We start from the raw sequence: 5,655 nt of genomic DNA, 5'->3' as shown, positions 1-5,655 counted from the left end.
TTTTAACAATGGCTACGTGCCAAAGAGAATGAAAGTTGGCTTGAAATTGGATCTTTTCTTTGAAAAATTGTGAGACCACGCGAGAAGAGATGGAATTCTAGTGTCACAAGAGATAAAACATAAAAGAATTTATTTTCTTTTTTAGTAAATTCAAGGACTTGGGCTTTAGAGGTTATAGGGCACACAAGACAAAAAAAAAAAAAAAAAAAAGATTCTTTAGATATGGGATTTGGTTGTACGTGTGTGGTAGTAAGGCACTAGAGTTGGATTAGTAAAAACTCTGGTTTTAACCTGGCTCTTGCTTCTTCTTCCTCTTCCTCTACTCCCTTGTTTTTTTATTTCATGGTTCCAGATTCATCATCCCCTTTTTAAGCAACATGGGAACATCCCTCCTCTCATCTCTTTTTGAAGAGACTTTTGCAGCCCAAGAGTAGAACAAACCAACAAGACCTTCTTTCGACTGTTGTGGAGATAGGTACACTATAATCTATCTCCATTTTCTTCTATTATTATTTTTTTTTTCTCTGGACATTAGCCATGATCCCTTCTAACAATCTCTTCATTCATTCAAGAAACGAGGACTGACATCTCTTCAGAAAAGAGCAAATCACTCACAGTTTTGCAGGTATTTTATATTATATTTTTATAAATCTTTGTTTGTAAATGAAATATAGACAACACCTGTCTATTTTGGTATTGCTAAACTTTGTAAAATTTTCACAATAATTGAAATCTTTATGTAATTACTCAGAAACTCTTAGAACCACAACAAAGCCTCTGTTTTGCCCTTTTTATCCTTTCTATATATATATATATATATATATATATATATATATTTTGCCTTTGTTTGTAGAGGAAAAAAATGATGTTGCCCCCAATTATTTCTCCATTATGGGATTTCTTTATTTCTTCTTTGAAAATTTGGGAGAATTTCAATGTTGAAACTTCTTTATGACTTTACAGGAATTTGAGTTGCAATAGAACTTTCCTTGTTCGAATTGTCTTCCTAGTAGACTAAACCCAGTTTCAACAGAGGAGTAGATATCAGAAGTCAATGATACACTCTTCTTCTTTTGAGCTACTGCATTTATTTTTGTTATTCTTCTTCTGTTTTCTCACATTGCTTGTTCCCTTTTTTTGTAGTCTTTAAAGCAAGCAAGCACATACACAACCTTCTATGGGATAAGACTCACTGTGTATGCTTTTGTATGTGAGTTGCCTTGGACAAGCTTTCTTTAGGAAGCACACAACTTAATAAAATCTTCAATAATATGAGTGTTTTAGAACAATATTTCAACCTATAAATCTTTGCATTGTCTACACATCTTCACATAAATCCTTCATCATTTGGTAATGAGAGGAAACGAAAATGTGAATATCTTTACCCATTTTCTTCTTCCTTTGGCATTGTCTAATCAATTTGTTTGACAATTTTTTTTTTAAATATTAAGAAGCATAGTAACCTTGATCTCAACGACTGATTACTTTAATTCTTGTCACTGCCAAAGAGTTAATATATTTAACTTGATTCTCATAGTACCTTTCCTTTTATACATGATGACTTGCAATAGGAAGAACAAATTGAGTGCTTATGACTCTTGTTGGCTAGACTCTAGACTAGCTATTTGTTAGTCGTGCTCATAGGCGGACAACGTTAACTTGTTGGAGATACCGTGTGACGATAGATGTGTATATACACGTTGGTTGACGAGTCTCCGAAATAGTTGTATACTAGTGGTGCTCGAGGGTGGACAACACCAACTAACTTGAGGAACCACGTAATGAGAGACAAGTATACATTGGTTGGTTAGTCTCCAAAGCAACTGTTTATCAGTGGTACTCAAGGACAGACAATGCCAACTGGCTAGACACTAACTAGCTAAAAATGTCGTGTGATGAGAGAGTTATACATGTCTGTTGGGCAGTCTCCAAAGTAACTATTTATCAATGATGCTCTGAGATGGACAATGCCAATTGGTTAGAGATGTTGTGTGACGAGAGACATGTACATGTTGGTTGACCAGTCTCCAAAGTAGTTATTTATCATGGTGCTCAAGAAGCGACAACGCCAATTGGCTCGAGACGCCATGTGATGAAAGACATGTACACAGCGGTTAGCCGGTTTCCAAAATAACTATTTAATAGTGGTGCTCAAGGCATACCATACCAACTAGTTAGAGATGTTGTGTGACAAGAGACATGTACATGTTGCTTGGCTAGTCTCCAAAGCAGCTATTTATCAATGGTTAAAAGCGGACAATGCTAACTGGCTAGATGTGTCGTGTGATGAGAGACATGTACACTCTAGTTGAATAGTCTCGAAAGTAGTGTTTATCAGCGGTGCTCGGGGGCGAACAACGTCAACTGACTCGAGATGACGCATGATGAGAAACATGTACACACCAGTTGGCTAGTCTCCAAAGTAGTTGTTTATCAATGACACTTTGGGACAGACAACACCAATTGATGTCAAAGTATTATTGAGCATGATGCCTTTTGATTTACACTTACATCTCAGACTTGCATATACCTTTAGCCAACATGACACTAGTACTTGGTGAGGCATAACATATTTTTTTGTAAATAAGTATATTCACCCTTATTTTTTATTTCACAGGAATGACTAAGGATACCCTTCCCAAATGTTTGAGGAATAAGAATTGTTCTAATAAGAGCTTATCACGTGAAGGGTGGGTAGATGACCGTACAAATCCCTATTAAAAAGTGACTTTTATTTTCTAATGTCATGATAACTGATCATTCAAGAAGAGGAAATAATCCGTCTATAAAATTGAAGCTTGATATACATACATTAATGATTGATTCTTTAAAGACACAAGATACAGAAAGGGACGCATCACTGGATATGATAGCATTAAGTGAATATCCTTTAACAATTAACGTGATTCAAGGGGATGGAATTGATCTAGAGCTTCAGCCATGTTTATGTCATCCCCCCTCACCATGATCAAATTCAAAACTATCCACAACCTATTTTAGCATAGAAAATTATGCAATGTTTTACTTGGTGGGGTTTAGATATTGAACTTCGAGGGGACATTTGATATATCAGTAATTTTTAGGATTATAACCTTGATGTGACTCATAAGTTGTAGAGCAAAAAGATAACATATTTTCTTGGTGAGGTCATATTTGCAGTTAGAAAGGAATACAATCGTTCTAAAGACATGTATCGAGCTTTGTACAAGATTTGGTGTCTTGAAACCAATACATTTGTGATGGATCGTGTCGAAGTTGGCATTTCTTTATAGGAAATGAAGAAGATTTATGGACTTTCTATCCTGGGGTGAATATTATTAAGAAATGGTTCCCAATGTTAATGAACTTAATGGGTTGTAATGGTGTTTTGGGACTACCCATTTCTTATCAATACCTGTTCAAGACATATACCTTATTGACTTTTACTAAGGGGAATGACTGTGTTAGACATAGTGAATAGCTTGATTTTTAGTACACCAAAGCTCAATAGATTTCTAATCCTCATCTTGCAATAGAGTACAAAGAAATGACGAAATCATTTTATTTTGATCGCAATGGAAATCAACGTCTTAAAATCAAACTACGGAGACCATTTTTTCTTGAGTTATTTTGACTTCAAGGAATCATATAAAGGGAGAAAATCTATTTATCATACTTGGTTTTCCTATAGATCAGAATATTGAAGACGATCCTATGACAATTGCATATCTTACATTATGGTTATACTATTTTGTTTTCCTGTGCGAAGATGATGATGTTCTTCATCCATTAACCTTTAAGGTAGTGATGTTGATGGGTCGAGGTATTATATTTAGCTTGGTACTTCATCTTCTATGTTGTTTGTATAAAGGTCTAACATAAATCTATTAGGGTATGAAAACATAGGTAGTTGTAGATGTTTTACAGACTTATTGCTCTCTTTATTATTTATCTAGGTGGATTGGAATTCAATTTTCTTAGAGAGTATTTTGTGACTTTGATGTTGACTATGAGTCTCCGTATTTGGTTTGTATGGTTGTTATTTCCAACTCGTATTTCAGTTAGGAAGATAGTGTTAAGGATGCGAGGGATTTAATCCTCAATGTGGGTTCCAATGATTTTAAAGAGCATCCTAAGGAGGTTTGGTCGCCAAAGAGTGATAGAAGAATATGAACTGATAATGGTGACGATCCTTTTGAGATTCAATCTTTCATGATAACTTATCATCTTGGATTTGCTGTATTTCATCATGAAAATATTCGTGATATGAAAATATACAATCCTCACAAATTTTTTCGTCAACGTATTCCTGGAACTTCGATCCTTTTGCAAGATCCATAGACATGATAGAGTTATCCAGTTTGTCGCTATCTTTGACCCAAATAAAGAGTCAAGACAAATGTTTTAGTCCTTAAAAAATAAAAGACATGATTCAGTAATTTGATACGAGTTACAAAGATTGGTGGACTCAAGACCTAGCACCCACTTGAATGCATTTGACTTTCATCTTCTTGAAGATAAAGTCTTTGTTCCAAACTTTAGTTTTGATGGGATAGAAGGGGTTGAAGATTGTAATGCACATCGTGCGTTGCTTACTGCGCAATAACCTTCTCGGAAGAGAAAAACTTAGCAGACACATATTGAAAAAACGCAAAAGACTATTACAAAGCCTAGATTGAAATTACGCTTCAGAAGAATACTATCTCCTTTAGCAACTAACCGAACAGAATAAAATAATACTCTTGGGGTGAATCTTGTATAATAGACTGTTCATTAATCAATCCCTACATATCCATTGAAGCATGTTGTCCAAACTAAGACTAATAATACAAGAACAACTTTAGGTAAGCAAGGAACTGAATATGAAAATGATGTCTCCTAGGAGAAGTAACTTTACGCACTTTTCACTTTGGGTTGTAGGAGCCTGACCTTCCACATTTACTTTTGCTATTGCACCTTCCGTTGATGCAACTCCTGCATCAACTTCTACTGCCCTCTCTACTTCATTTCTTACTGCACCTCTTCAACCGTTGTTACTTGTGTTTGCCATGTGTACGTCATATTTTTATTGTCAATTTTTCACGAACAACGCCAATTGTAGAGGAGATTTTTGTGATCACCTCAAGATCCTCATTCTCCCGATTGGACGATTCGTTTCTCCTCCAATTCTTCTATGTTCCTTGTTCCACAAAGCCTCTAATGCCTAAGTTAGTTCCAAAGAAAATTTGACAATGTTTTAGTGTAGGGAAATTATGTACCTCAGTTGTAGGGGTCCTCCTCTATACAGCAGAGAGTGAAATATTTATTTTGCACGCTTTCCTTCTTTATCCCCTTCTATTTTGGGATAAGAATCGTGAGGTTCTCTCTCTAAACTCCCTTCTAATTCAGTCGCCCAAATCCCAAAATCCTAGGGATTAGATCATTTTTTATTCATGGAACTATGTTCCCCTGACCTTCATTCAAGCTCATTCTCTCAATGAACCTCTCGAGCGACTACACATATGTAAGTCGGAAGAATGCTCCCCATTGAACTTTATTTTTCCTCAGTGACACGTGTCATTACCTCATAGGTCAGTGAATTTATCCATGCATAGAAACAAAGGAAAAAAAAACCTCAAGAAGTGTAAATCATAACCATCCCCAAAAAATCTGACTAGGGTCACTAAGGGTCCTTGG

The 5,655-nt window shown here is 35.6% G+C and overlaps 1 long non-coding RNA gene across 2 annotated transcripts; it reads left to right on the top strand.

Annotated features, from left to right (window-relative positions):
• Positions 1 to 213: 213 nt before the first annotated feature.
• LOC147409758 (uncharacterized) lies at positions 214 to 1,960 on the top strand. 2 transcript variants are annotated; one of them, XR_015183149.1, is made up of 3 exons: positions 214 to 475; positions 573 to 625; positions 1,144 to 1,960. It is a non-coding gene; the product is annotated as an uncharacterized LOC147409758 (long non-coding RNA). The 2 variants fall into 2 exon arrangements; XR_015183150.1 differs by having other exon boundaries at positions 964 to 1,960.
• The last annotated feature ends 3,695 nt before the right edge of the window (positions 1,961 to 5,655 follow it).

Source organism: Akebia trifoliata, chromosome 2 (assembly GCF_017979445.1).
Source record: "Akebia trifoliata isolate Shusen 1 chromosome 2, ASM1797944v1, whole genome shotgun sequence".
NCBI classification, from domain to species: Eukaryota; Viridiplantae; Streptophyta; class Magnoliopsida; order Ranunculales; family Lardizabalaceae; genus Akebia; species Akebia trifoliata.
The sequence above is the reverse complement of the archived record's forward strand: the minus strand, read 5'-3'. Positions and strand labels throughout refer to the sequence as shown.